At 40.1% G+C, this 15,800-nt stretch overlaps 1 non-coding gene across 1 annotated transcript; it reads left to right on the forward strand.

Moving 5' to 3' along the window:
* Nucleotides 1-15,457: 15,457 nt before the first annotated feature.
* Nucleotides 15,458-15,565, forward strand: LOC112732168 (small nucleolar RNA R71). The gene has a single exon (XR_003167905.1). It is a non-coding gene; the product is annotated as a small nucleolar RNA R71 (small nucleolar RNA).
* Nucleotides 15,566-15,800: the final 235 nt, after the last annotated feature.

The following is a 15,800-nucleotide window of genomic DNA, read 5'->3' on the forward strand; positions in this document are numbered from 1 at the left end:
ACCACAAAGACTCTAATATCTCGGACTCGGTCCCCTATATTAGATATCTAAGAGATATTCATTCTAGCTTGTTTGCATGTAGAACGGAAGTGTTTGTCAGGCACGCGTTCATAGGTGAGAATGATGATGAGCGTCACATAATCATCACATTCATCATGTTCTTGGGTGTAAATGAACATCTTAGAAGCGGAATAAGTTGAATTGAATAGAAAAACAGTAGTACTTTGTATTAATTCATGAGGAACAGTAGAGCTACACACCTTAATCTATAGAGTGTAGAAACTCTACCGTTGAAAATACATAAGTGATAATGGTCCAGGCATGGCCGAATGGCCAGCCCCCATAAAGGTCTAAGATAGCATAAAACTAATCAAAGATGATCCGAAGATCATAAGATGATCCAAAGATGTAAATACAATAGTAAAAAGTCCTATTTATACTAAACTAGTTACTAGGGTTTATAGAAATAAGTAAATGATGTAGAAATCCACTTCTAGGGCCCACTTGGTGTGTGCTTGGGCTGAGCATGAAGCTTTCACGTGGAGAGGTCATTTTTGGAGTTGAACGCCAGTTTGTAACGTGTTTCTGGCGTTGAACTCCACTTTGCAACTTGTTTCTGGCGCTGAACGCCAGACTGCAACATGAAACTGGCGTTCAATGCCAGTTTGCGTTATCTAAACTCGGGAAAAGTATAAACTATTATATATTTCTGGAAAGCCCTGGATGTCTACTTTCCAACGCAATTGGAAGCTCTCTATTTGGAGTTCTGTAGCTCCGGAAAATCCACTTTGAGTGCAGGGAGGTCAGAATCTAACAGCATCTGCAGTCCTTCTTCAACCTCTGAATCTGATTTTTGCTCAGGTCCCTCAATTTCAGCCAGAAAATACCTGAAATCATAGAAAAACACACAAACTCATAGTAAAGTCCATAAATGTGATTTTTAATTAAAAACTAATAAAAATATACTAAAAACTAACTAAATCATACTGAAAACTATGTAAAAACAATGCCAAAAAGCGTATAAATTATTCGCTCATCAGGTCCACCATAACTATTGTCTTTGCATGCATCGTAGGGTGGTCATTGTCCAGGGTGTCTTGGGAGGTGTTGTTGCCGAAAGGGTTGATCAAATCCTCGTGTCTCCTTCCATCTTTGATTGTTTCGACCTTGATGCATGTTCTTGTTATAGCTTCCATTCCTTACAACAACATTGGAATCAAACTTAAAGCCAGAGGGGTGAGAATTCATAGTAGCTAATAAAACTTAAAAACAAAAACAAATAAAAATTAATGAAAATAAACTCCTAAAACTAGAAACACTAACAAAGAAACGAAAAAATAAATATTTACAATAACCAATAATAAGGCACACGTTTGCAATTTTCCGGCAACGACGCTCTTAAGAAATTGCAGGGAAGTATGATTTATTATTGGTTATGAAAAAGTATCTTTTTGGGTTTTTGAAATAGGGAACAAGGAAATAAATTAGCAATAAAGTAAATTAATTATCATGAACACCCTTGCAAGGTATAAGAACTGGAAATCTCATCCTAGTGATCCTTATCAGGTGTGATGAGAATTGTTTATTGCTCCCACTTAGTTAACCCTTACTAAATAAAGGAAAGTCAAGTGGACTAATTAATTTGATTCCTCAAGTCCTAGTCAACTCCTATGGAAAGACTAGCTTTAGAGGGATCCAAATCAATCAGCAAATTCTAATTTTCACTCAACAGCTGAGTTTGATAACTCAAGTGTCACCAATTACTCAACCAAAGCAAAGGGGGAAAAATCTAAATTAAATTGGAAGCATCAATAACATGAATTTGAAGAAAGCAATCTTAAATCTGAAATACCTCAATGTGTATTAAATAAGAAAATCAATCCTAACATGGAGTTCATAAACCAATATTAAGAAACTAAAATAATAGAATAAATAAAAGTAGAAGAGAAATTAAAGTAAATGAACATTGAACCTGGAATGAAGAAGAAATAGCATAAAACTAATAGAAATCCTAAATCCTAAGAGAGACGAGAGAGCCTCTCTCTCTCTAGAAACTACATCTAAAACCTAAAATTATGAATTATGAGCCTTCTCATGAATGAATAGATTCTTCCACTTTATAGCCTCTAATCTATATTTTCTGGGCTAAAAACTGGGTCAGAAACAGCCCAGAAATCGCTGGATGCGAATTCTATCACGCTGGTTTTTCGTCAATGTGATGTGTGCGCGTGATACATGCGTGCGTGTTGTCTATCGATATGGCCATAATAACAAATTATATATCATTTTGAAGCCCCAGACGTTAGCTATCCAATGCAACTAGAACTGCCTCATTTGGACCTCTGTAGCTCAAGTTATGACCGTTTGAGTGCAAAGAGGTCAGGGCTGACAGCTTTGCAGTTCCTTCAATTTCTTGTATTCCTTCCACTTTTGCATGCTTCCTTTCCATCCTCCAAGCCATTCCTGCCCTGTAATCTCTGAAACCACTTAACACACATATCAAGACATCAAATGGTAATAAGAGAGGATTAATATTAGTAAATATAAGGCCAAAGAAGCATGTTTTCAATCATAGCACAAAATCAGGAAGGAAAACGTAAAACATGCGAATTGTATGAATAAGTGTGAGAATAATGGATAAAATCCACTAGATTAAGCACAAGATAAACCATGAAATAGTGGTTTATCAATTATATTAGGGTGCCCATCTTTAAATTCATTTGGACCTATTGTTTCTACTATTCACCTATGTGTTAAGTTCCATGTGCAGGATAACGTCATCACAACTGTACACTCCGACTACAAGGAAGTACGACAATGCTATAATGTGGGGTTGAAGGTCTCACAACCAATCCCAAACATAATTCAATGAGTCAACTCGGTATACAATGCTGACAATTTACCAATGTTGGCAGAACTAGACCTGATAGCAAAGAGATAATGCCGGCTAACCCCTGTTGATGACCTTCGCAAGTTAATCCTCACTGACAATGAATCACAATATACTAACATCGGACATGCTTTGACTTCAGGTGAAGCAAAATGCATCATCACCTTGCTTCGAGCAAATACAGACCTGTTTGCATGGACCCTCGCAGACATACCAGGAATAGATCCAAATGTCATATGCCATAATCTTGCCTTGGATCCAACTGCAAAGCCAGTTTGTTAGAAGAAGCACAACCTCGAAAGGAATGGAACAATGCGGCAATTCAAGAAACTCAAAAATTGTTAAATGCAGGTTTTATCAAAGAAATTTGATTCACCTCATGGCTGAAAAATATAGTTATGGTAAAGAAGAGTCCAGGCAAGTGGCACATGTGCGTAGATTTCACTAATCTAAATAAAGCTTGTCCGAAAGATTCTTATCCATTATCAAGCATAGATAAGTTGGTAGATGATACATCCGGATTCAAAATGCTTAGCTTTATAGATGCTTATTTAGGCTACAACCAAATACTAATGTACCCTGAGGATCAAGACAAAACAACATTCATCACAGACCATGATAATTTTTGTTATAAGGTAATGCTTTTTGGTCTCAAAAATGCAGAACCAACATATCAAAAGTTGATAGACAAAGTCTTCAGAAACCAAATAGGGCGTAACATGGAAGTATACGTCGATGACATGGTTGTTAAGCCAGCTAATGAAGGAAACCATCATTCCAACCTTGAGGAAATTTTTAAACAAATAAGACAGTATAACATGAGGTTAAACCCCGAAAAATGCACCTTTGGAGTCCAAGAAGGCAAATTTCTTGGATTCATGTTAACTCACAGGGGAATCGAATCAAACCCAGGGGATAGAATCAAACCCAGAAAAATGTTGAGTTGTAACTGAAATGACATTGCCAAGAGCTATAAAGGAAGTACAACAACTCACCGGACGACTAGCAGCTTTATCACGTTTTTTGCCAGTAGCAGCCGAAAAATGTTTTTCTTTCATAATTTATGGAAAGCACACAACTTCACATGGACCGACGCCTATGAGTAAGGATTTCAAAGGCATTCTCGCCTCCCTTCCCAAACTGTGTAAACCCACACACGGTAATCCACTTTATTTATATCTTTCAGTTTCTACTCATGCTATTAGCTCTGTCCTTGTCACAGAAATAGGGGCAGAACAACATCCAGTATATTTTGTCAGCAAAATATTACAAAATGCAAAAACTTACGTTTGCCTTAATCATTACCTCACGACGGCTTAGACATTACTTTCAAAGTCACAGGATTATAGTTCGGACGAATCAACCACTACTTAACACGGCCAAACCTGGCAGGCCAGCTTATCCAATGGTCAACAGAGCTATCCGAATATAATATCACATATCAAACACGGGGAACACTCAAGTCCTAGATACTGGCCGATTTCATTACCGAGTTCACTACAACCGATGACATTTGCCCCCATTTAGGAGTTGTACATCGATGGAGCTGCAAAGGAGAATGCATGTGGAGCCAAAATCATTCTTAAAGACAACATTGGAATATGAACAGTCTATCACTTTCCTTTTCAAAATAAGTAACAATCAATCCGAGTACGAGGCCCTTCTAACCGGCTGCGCTTAGCCAAAGACACAAACGTTCAGCACCTAAAGTTTTATTGTGATTCACTATTAGTCGTACAACAGGTAAACGGCAATTTCCAGGTACGAGATCCCCTTCTTGGACAATATTTTACAACGGTAAAAGACCTAATACAATTTTTTGAACTTTCGAGATTAATCATATACGTAGGGAGGACAATAATAGAGTAGATATCTTATCCAAATTAGCTACTTCTAAAATCATAGACAGAACACACAACACTAATTTTATCACAACTAACGCTTGGGGAACCGAGCATATGTAGTATCCATGTCTTTTCTTTGTCAGCCAAACCAGATTGGCAGACACCATATGTCTAATATTTAAAAACAGGAGACATCCCAACAACCAAGGAGAACCCAAGTGTTCATACACTGGTCCAAGTTGTAGGGTCAGGATAGTTGAAGACAAAGGGACCGACCTTATGAAAGGTTGGCCCTCCACCGACCTCTTCACAAGGAGCTCAGACAAACACCGCAGAGGCCCAATGAGGCCCAAAGTGAAAGAACCACCACCTACTAGAAGGCAGTTGATAAACCCATATTTTATGATGTATTTTGTGCTCAATTTAAGTGATTTATTCAATCCTTCACCCACTTATTCATGTAAATTGCATGGTTTTACTTTCCCTTCCTTATTATGCGATATATGTGAAAAACATGTTTCCTATGCTTTAAAAATATTAATTTTAATTACCCTTTATTACCATTCGATGCCGTGATTTGTGTGTTAAGTATTTTCAGATCTCCTAAGGCAGGAATGGCTTAGAGGATAGAAAGGAAACATACAAAAATGAAAGGAAAGCACAAAAATGGAGTTTTGAAGAAAAGGGCAGCGACGCGAACGCATGGACGACACAGCCGCGTGCCTAGCGCGAAAAGGCATCGACGCGAACGCGTGACTGACGCGGACGCGTGCCTTGAGCAGAACGCAAATGACGCGTACGCGTGACCGAAGCAAACGCATGACAAGGAAAACTCACAGATGACGCGAACGTGTGACCTACGCGAACGCGTGACAGACGCCACGCACCAGAATCTGCAGAAAATGCCCCCAGCAATTTCTGGACCTTTTTTTGGCCCAATTCTGAATCCAGAAACACAGAATATAAGCCAGAGAATGGAGGAATCAAAAGGAAAGGGGATCATACATTCATAAATCATAATTTTAGGATTAGATGTAGTTTTTAGAGAGAGAGGTTCTCTCCTCTCTCTTAGGATTTAGGATTTTAGGATTTCTATTAGTTTAGTTCATTTCATCTTCAGTCACAGGTTCAATATTCCTTTTACTTTATATTTCTCTTCTACTTTCAGATACTTTAATCCTTTTATTTGTTAATTACTTATGTTGCCAAATTGGCTTATGAACCATTCATGTTAGGATTTTCTTTATTTAATATAAACTGAGGTATTTCAGATTTATGATTCTTATTTAGCTTTTTATATTCTTGACTTTAATTGATTAATTGGAGACTCTTGAGTTATCAAACTCATCGTGATTGATAATTGTTATTTTTGCTAATTGAATTGAATTCCAATAACTCTAGTCCTTTCTTAGGAATTGGCTAGGACCTGAAGATCAAACTAATTAGTCCACTTAACTTTCCTTTGCTTTAGTAAAGGTTAACTAAGTGGGATTAAAACTCAATTCTCATCACCATCGATAAGGATAACTAGGATAGGACTTTCAAATTCTCATACCTTGCCTAGAGTTTTATTAGCTATTGATTTATTAGTCCATGCAACCTATTTTTCTCATTCAAACCTTTTTCAAAAACCCAAAAATACTGTTTTCCATAACCAATAATAAATTATACTTCCCTGCAATTCCTTGAGAAGACGACCCGAGGTTTGAATACTTCGGTTTATAAATTTTATTGGGTTTGTTACTTGTGACAACCAAACTTTTGTACGAAAGGGTTCTCTGTTGGTTTAGAATCTATACTTGCAACACGATTAATTTTATAAATTTCTTTACCAGCTAGAAGCCGATCGTTCAAAAAATGGCGCCGTTGCCGGGGAATTACAAATGTGTGCCTTATTATTGGTTATTGTAAATATTTTTCTTTTACTTGTTTATTTGTTTTTTTTTTTGTTTTCCCTTTTTATTTCTAATAGCTACTATGAGTTTTCACCCCTCTCGCTTTGAGTTTGGTTCTAAATTCGTTGAAAGGAATGGAAGCTATAACAGGACTATGCATCACGGTCATAGCAATCAAAGATGGATGGAGCCAAGAGGATCTGATCAACCCTTTAGGCAACAACACCCTCCAATATATCATGGACAAGGACCATTCTATAATACATACCAAGCTGATAGATATGGTGGGCCCTCTTGTATTTACCAACAAGCCCCACCCTGTGCTTATAGACCATCCTCTCAATATAGCTTTGAACCACCACACTCACAAGTTCTTTTTCACCATTCACCACAGTATGACCCTTATCAACCACAATTCCAATCCAATTACTCCCAAGAACCACCACCACAATATTCACCATCTCCATATCCTTATCAAGAAGAACCACCTCTGTATTATGAGCCCTCTCTCCCAACCAATGAACCCTCATATCCACCCCAATCTCCAATGGATGACACCCTTCGTGTTCTTCTTCAAGGGCAAGCGAAGATGCAAAGGGACGTACTGGAACTCACTACTGCCTTAACCGGGGTAGTAAATAAATTAGCTTCTCAAAATCTTAGCACTCAAAATACTCCCATGGCTACATGTGGGGAATCAAAAGAAGAGCGAAGCATGAAGGAGACACTAGAAACTTCGGTGGACAATGAGGAGCATGGCTTTGTATTGGAACAAGTGGAGGAAGCCATAATAGTTGTAGAGGAAGAAGTGGTTGAAGATTTAGGAGATGCTGAACCTCCATGGGAATCGAGAACTGTAAAGGATTCCGCCGAGAAGTTCGAATTTGATGCCAAGGAGGATAGTGCACAACCTCCAAAGCATATACCTTGTGAAAAATTGGACAGAACAGACCAAGAAGTTGATTCTATAGGCAGTGATGATCATGAATCAAGCTCTCCTAGTCATGAACTTGCATCCACAACTGAACTCCTTGAGCCTGAAGAACCTTATCCAAGTGAATACGAAGATGATGTCGAGGTAGATTTCTCTCAACCTCCAACTTATGACTTGAGTGACGAGGAAGACATAGAAAACTTTGATCAAGACGCAGTTGCAGTTGAAGAATTTTTCAAAGAAGTGGAGGAATTCACAAAAGAATACAAGGGAGTAGAGCTTACAGAACCACTGGAAACACCTATCCCAAGGCCATTACCACCTAATACAAGCTTCAAGTGGGTACAATCCTTAACCTTTATCTTTACTTTTCCACTTGAATATGGTTTGCTTGAAACAGATGGCCAGCTTAGAGCTCTCTGCGGCTTTAAGAGTAAGAGGGAAATGGCTCGTACTCAGAGCTGGTGTGCAAGATTCAATAAGGTTCCACGCTTCAATTCGAAGTGCACGGATTGGTATCAAGTTCAATTGAATGGGTCTCGGAAGGCGAAGGTCATCTTGGTGAGAATACAACTTCCAAACTGCCCGGCTGGAAAAATACAATTCCAGACAAAGGCGGGTGCAAAAGCAAGGTTTGGGATCCTAGAATCTATTCTGACATTCGTCACCCCGGGGGCCTGAGAATCAGTTTGAAGCTGCTCAAGGGCTTTACATGCCTAGTTTGGGACCCCGGAGGCTATTGGAATTCCAAACACTGGTGGAGATTTTTGGATGAATTCAAGCATAGGCCACCGTAGCAGGAAGCTCATCAAATGTCCAACTTAAGGACTTTAACTAAAAGTGCTAGGTGGGAGATAACTCACCATGGTATGATCGTTTCTTTTTCAATTTTATTTCGTGTTGTTTGTTTTTATTTTATTTTAATTTCATTGAACCTGGAATTATTCATATCATCTACATTAGCACTGCATATTGCATACTGCATATTGCATACTGCATAATTGCATTAAAAAAAAAGAGATCACCCCACGCGAGCGCGCAGGCCACGCGTGGGCGTGAAAAGGAAATCGGCGTAAAGATCCAACGCCCAGAAAGCTGGGCTGAAATCGTGCGGCTGGTGTGCGTTTAGCACAAAATGGCCCACGCGTTCGCCTCCCTGACGAGAACACGTCACTTGCACAACACTCATCCCACGCGAAAGCGTGAGCGACGCGTCGGCGTCGCGTGGATATTATGGCCCCCTAAATGGAAACAGAGAGTTGCACCAATACGATGCTGGAACTGTGCGTTTAGTACAATTTTCAACTACGCATTAGCGTGCTTCACACGTACGCGTCTGGTGTGCAGAAATTGTGATTACACTTTAATTATGTAAAATTCATCGCTCTTTCTTTCCCTGGTAATGGCGCCAAAAACATGATGCCAATACCATGGTTCACAACTTCACACAACTAACCAGCAAGTGCACTGGGTCGTCCAAGTAATACCTTACGTGAGTAAGGGTCGAATCCCACGGATATTGTTGGTATGAAGCAATCTATGGTCACCTTGTAAATCTCAGTTAGGCGGATATAAAATAATAATGGAGTTTTCGAAAATAATTAATAAGATAGGGATAGAGATACTTATGTAAATCACTGGTGAGAATTTCAGATAAGTGAATAGAGATGCTTTTGTTCCTCTGAACCTCTGCTTTCCTACTATCTTCATCCAATCAGTCTTACTCCTTTCCATGGCTAGCTTTATGTAATGCATCACCATTGTCAATGGCTACTTTCGGTCTTCTCTCGGGAAAATGATCCAAATGCCCTGTCACGGCACGGCTAATCGTCTGGAGGCATCACCCTTGTCAATGGTTTACATCCTATCCTCTCAGTGAAAATGGTCAACGCACCCTGTCACGGCACGGCTATTCATCTGTCGGTTCTCGATCATGCTGGAATAGGATTTACTATCCTTTTGCGTTCTGTCACTACGCCCAGCAATCGCGAGTTTGAAGCTCGTCACAGTCATTCAATCATTGAATCCTACTCGGAATACCACAGACAAGGTTTAGACTTTCCGGATTCTCTTGAATGCCGCCATCATTCTAGCTTACACCACGAAGATTCTGATTAAGAGATCTAAGAGATACTCATTCAGTCGAAGGTAGAACGGAAGTGGTTGTTAGGCACGCGTTCATAGGGAATGATGATGATTGTCACGTTCATCACATTCAGGTTGAAGAGCGAATGAATATCTTAGAAGCGAAATAAGATGAATTGAATAGAAAACAGTAGTACTTTGCATTAATCTTTGAGGAACAGCAGAGCTCCACACCTTAATCTATGGAGTGTAGAAACTCTACCGTTAAAATTACATAAGTGAAAGGTCTAGGCATGGCCGAGATGGCCAGCCCCCAAAACGTGATCACAGGATCAGAATACGATCCAGGATGTCAAATACAATAGTGAAATATCCTATTTATAATAAACTAGCAACTAGGGTTTACAGAAGTAAGTAATTGATGCATAAATCCACTTTCGGGGCCCACTTGGTGTGTGCTTGGGCTGAGCTTTGAGTGTTACACGTGTAGAGGACCTTCTTGGAGTTGAACGCCAACTTTTGTGCCAGTTTGGGCGTTCAACTCTGGTTTTGGATCCTTTTCTGGCGCTGGACGCTAGAATTGGGCAGAGAGCTGGCGTTGAACGCCAGTTTTCGTCATCTAAACTTGGCCAAAGTATGGACTATTATATATTTCTGGAAAGCCCTGAATGTCTACTTTCCAACGCAATTGGAAGCGCGCCATTTAGAGTTCTGTAGCTCCAGAAATTCTATTTTGAGTGCAGGGAGGTCAGAATCCAACAGCATCAGCAGTCCTTCTTCAACCTCTGAATCTGATTTTTGCTCAAGTCCCTCAATTTCAGCCAGAAAATACCTGAAATCACAGAAAAATACACAAACTCATAGTAAAGTCCAGAAATGTGAATTTAACATAAAAACTAATGAAAACATCCCTAAAAGTAACTAGGTCCTACTAAAAACATACTAAAAACAATGTCAAAAAGCGTATAAATTATCCGCTCATCACAACACCAAACTTAAATTGTTGCTTGTCCCCAAGCAGCTGAAAATCAAATAGGATAAAAAGAAGAGAATATACTATAAATTCCAAACTATCAATGAAATAGAGCTTCAATCATATGAGCGGGACTTATAGCTTTTTGCCTCTTGAATAGTTTTGGCATCTCACTTTATCCATTGAAGTTCAGAATGATTGGCATCTATAGGAACTCAGAGTTTAGATAGTGTTATTGACTCTCCTAGTTCAGTATGATAATTCTTGAACACAGCTATTTTATGAGTCTTGGCCGTGGCCCTAAGCACTTTGTTTTCCAGTATTACCACCGGATACATAAATGCCACAGACACATAATTGGGTGAACCTTTTCAGATTGTGACTCAGCTTTGCTAAAGTCCCCAATTAGAGGTGTCCAGGGTTCTTAAGCACACTCTTCTTTTGCTTTGGACCTTGACTTTAACCGCTCAGTCTCAAGTTTTTACTTGACACCTTCACGCCACAAGCACATGGTTAGGGACAGCTTGGTTTAGCCGCTTAGACCAGGATTTTATTCCTTTAGGTCCTTCTATCCACTGATGCTCAAAGCCTTGGGATCCTCTTTATTTACCCTTGCCTTTTGGTTTTAAGGGTTATTGGCTTTTTGCTCTTGCCTCTTGGTTTTAAGAGCTTTTGGCTTTTTCTGCTTGCTTTTTCTCTCTTTTTTTTTTCTATATTTTTTTTCGCCTTTTTTTTTCATCATTTTTTTTTCTACAAGCTTTGTTCTTTGCTGCTTTTTCTTGCTTCAAGAATCATTTTTATGATTTTTCAGATTATCAAATAACATGTTTCCTTGTCATCATTCTTTCAAGAGCCAACATATTTAACATTCTTAAACAACAACTTCAAAAGACATATGCACTGTTCAATCATTCATTCAGAAAACAAGAAGCATTATCACCACATCAATATAATTAAACTAAGTTCAAGGATAAATTCGAAACTCATGTACTTCTTGTTCTTTTGAATTAAAACGGTTTTTATTTAAGAGAGGTGACGGATTCATAGGACATTCATAACTTTAAGACAAAGTTACTAACTACTAATGATCATGTAATGAAGACACAAACATAGATAAGCACATAACATAGAAAACGAAAAACAGAAGAGATAAGAACAAGGAATGAGTCCACCTTAGTGATGGTGGTGTTTCCTTCTTGAGGAACCAATGATGTCCTTGAGCTCTTCTATGTCTCTTCCTTGTCTTTGTTGCTCCTCCCTCATTGCTTTTTGATCTTCTCTTATTTCATGAAGCATGATGGAGTGCTCTTGATGTCCCACCCTTAGTTGTCCCATATTGGAACTCAATTCTCCTAGGGAGGTGTTGATTTGCTCCCAATAGTTTTGTGGAGGAAAATGCATTTGAGGCATCTCCGGGATCTCATGGTGATGAGCTTCGTACGCCTCTTAAGCTCCATGAATGGGCTCTCTTGCTTGCTCCATCTTTTTCTTAGTGATGGGCTTGTCCTCTTTAATGAGGATATCTCCCTCTATGTCAATCCCAGCCGAATTGCATAGGTGGCAAATGAGGTGAGGAAAGGCTAACCTTGCCATAGTGGAGGACTTGTCAGCCACCTTGTAGAGTTCTTGAGGTATAATCTCATGAACTTCCACCTCTTCTCCAATCATGATGCTATGGATCATGATGGCCCGGTCTATAGTAACTTCAGACCAGTTGCTAGTGGGAATGATTGAGCATTGAATGAACTCCAACCATCCTCTAGCTACAGGCTTAAGGTCCAGTCTTCTTAGTTGAACCGATTTGCCTTTTGAGTCAATTTTCCATTGAGCTCCTTCTACACATATGTCCATAAGGACTTGGTCCAACCTTTGATCAAAGTTGACTCTCCTTGTGTAGGGGCGTGCGTTCTCTTCCATGTTTGGCAAGTTGAATGCCAACCTCACATTTTCCGGACTAAAATCTAAGTATTTCCCCCGAACTATTGTAACATAGTTCTTTGGATCCGGGTTCTTACTTTGATCATGGCTCTTGGTGATCCATGCATTAGCATAGAACTCTTGAACCATTAGGATGCCGACTTGTTGGATGGGATTTGTTAGAACTTCCCAACCTCTTCTTTGAATTTCATGTCGGATCTCCGGATACTCATTTCTTTTGAGTTTGAAAGGGACCTCAGGGATCACCTTCTTCTTGGCCACAACATCATAGAAGTGGTCTTGATGGGCTTTGGAGATGAACCTTTCCATCTCCCATGACTCGGAGGTGGAAGCTTTTGTCTTCCCTTTTCCCTTTCTAGAGGATTCTCCGGTCTTAGGTGCCATCAATGGTAATGGAAAAACAAAAAGCTTATTCTTTTACCACAACAAACTTAGAATATTGCTCGCCCTCGAGCAATAAAAGAGAGAATAGATGAAGAAGAAGAAGAAATGGAGGAGAGGGAGAAGGGGTTGTGTTTCGGCCAAGAAGAGAAGAGAGGGTTGTGTTGTGTGAATTTGAAGAAGAATGGAGGGCTTTATATAGGGAAGGGAGGATGGATGTGAGTGGTGAAGAGGTGATGGGGAAGAGAGATTGAGGTGATTGGTGAAGGGTTTTGGGGAAGAGTGTTTATGGAATTGTGTGAAAGAGGGTTGAGAAGAAGTGAGTGGAGGTAGGTGGGGATCCTGTGGGGTCCACAGATCCTGAGGTGATCCTGTGGGGTCCACAAATCCTGAAATGATCCTGTGGGGTCCACAGATCCTGAGGTGTTCAAGGATTTACAACCTTGCACCAAATTAGGCATGTAAAATGCCCTTGCACACAACTCTGGGCGTTCAACGCCCATTTGTTGGCCATTTCTGGCGTTGAACGCCAGAACCATGCCTGTTCTGGGCGTTCAGTGCCCAGACACTGCCCATTTTGGGCGTTCAGCGCCAGAACCATGCTCTGTTCTGGCGTTGAACGCCAGGCAGGTGCTTCCTCCAGGGTGTGATTTTTCTTCTGCTGTTTTTGATTCCGTTTTCAATTTCTATATTTATTTTGTGACTCCACATGATCATGAACCTATAAAGACATATAACCAAGAAAAATATAGTTAGATAAAAATTGGGTTGCCTCCCAACAAGCGCTTCTTTAATGTGAATATCTTGACAGTGGGCTCTCATGGAGCCTCACAGATGTGCAGAGCTTTGTTGAGACCTCCCAACACTAAACTTAGAGTTTGGATATGGGGGTTTGACACCAAACTTAGAGTTTGGTTGTGGCCTCCCAACACCAAACTTAGAGTTTGACTGTGGGGGCTTTGGTTGACTCTGCTTTGAGAGAAGCTTTTTCTACTTCCTCTCCATGGATGCAGAGAGAGATCCTTGAGTTGTAAACACAAGGTTGTCCTTATTTAATTGAAGGATCAATTCTCCTCTGTCCACATCAATCACAGCTCTTGCTGTGGCCAGGAAAGGTCTTCCTAGGATGATGGATTCATCCTCTTCCTTCCCAGTATCTAAGACTATGAAATCAGCAGGGATGTAAAGGCCTTCAACCTTTACTAACACGTCTTCTACTTGTCCATAAGCCTGTTTTCTGGAATTATCTGCCATCTCTAATGAGATTTTAGCAGCTTGCACCCCATAGATTCCCAGTTTCTCTATTACAGAGAGGGGCATGAGGTTTATCCCTGAACCAAGGTCACACAGAGCCTTAAAGATCATGGTGCCTATGGTACAAGGTATTATGAACTTTCCAGGATCCTGTCTCTTCTGAGGCAATGTCAGTTGATCCAGATCACTTAGTTCATTGATGAACAAGGGAGGTTCATCTTCCCAAATATCAATGCCAAATAATTTGGCATTTAGCTTCATGATTGCACCAAGGAACTTGGCAGTTTGCTCTTCAGTAACATCCTCATTCTCTTCAGAAGAGGAATACTCATCAGAGCTCATGAATGGCATAAGGAGGTTCAATGAAATCTCTATGGTCTCTAGATGAGCCTCAGAGTCCTTTGGTTCCTCAGAGGGAAGCTCCTTATTGATCACCGGACGTCCCAGGAGGTCTTCCTTCCTGGGATTCACGTCCTCCTCTCCCTCATTGGGTTCGGCCATTTTGGTTATGTCAATGGCCTTGCACTCTCCTTTTGGATTTTCTTCTGTATTGCATGGGAGAGTGTGAAGAGGGATTTCAGTGATTCTTTTACTCAGCTGACCCACTTGTGCATCCAAATTTCTAATGGAAGACCTTATTTCATTCATAAAACTCACAGTGGCCTTAGATAGATCAGAGACTAAGTTTGCTAAGCTAGATGGGTTCTGCTCAAAATTCTCCGTCTGTTGCTGAGTGGATGATGGAAAAGGCTTGCTATTGCTAAACATGTATCTTCCACCATTATTAAAGCCTTGTTGAGGCTTTTGTTGATCCTTCCATGAGAGATTTGGATGATTTCTCCATGATGGATTATAGGTGTTTCCATAAGGTTCACCTAAGTAATTTACCTCTGCTATTGCAGGGTTTTCAGGATCATAGGCCTCTTCTTCAGAAGGTGCCTCTTGAGTACTATTGGATGCAGCTTGCATTCCATTCAAACTCTGAGAAATCATATTAACTTGCTGAGCCAATATTTTATTCTGAGCCAATATGGCATTCAGAGTATCAATTTCAAGAACTCCCTTCTTCATAGGCGTCCCATTACTCACAGGATTCCTCTCAGAAGTGTACATGAACTGGTTATTAGCAACCATGTCAATGAGTTCTTGAGCTTCTGCAGGCGTTTTCTTTAGGTGAATAGATCTACCTGCAGAGGTATCCAATGACATCTTAGATAACTTAGACAGACCATCATAGAATATATCCAGGATGGTCCATTCTGAAAGCATGTCAGAAAGACACTTTTTGAACAGTCCTTTGTATCTCTCCCAAGCTTCATAGAGGGATTCACCTTCTTTCTGTCTGAAAGTTTGAACATCCACTCTAAGCTTACTCAGCTTTTGAGGAGGAAAGAACTTGGCTAAGAAAGCCTTGACCAGCTTATCCCAAGAGTTCAGGCGAGGTTGAGAGTCCAACCATACTCTAGCTCTGTCTCTTACAGCAAATGGGAAAAGCATGAGCCTGTAGACTTCAGGATCTACTCCATTAGTCTTAACAGTATCACAGATCTGCAAGAATTCAGTTAAGAACTGAAAAGGATCTTCAGATGGAAGTCCATGAAACTTG

The sequence above is a fragment of the Arachis hypogaea genome, chromosome 12, assembly GCF_003086295.3.
Source record: "Arachis hypogaea cultivar Tifrunner chromosome 12, arahy.Tifrunner.gnm2.J5K5, whole genome shotgun sequence".
Lineage (NCBI taxonomy): Eukaryota > Viridiplantae > Streptophyta > Magnoliopsida > Fabales > Fabaceae > Arachis > Arachis hypogaea.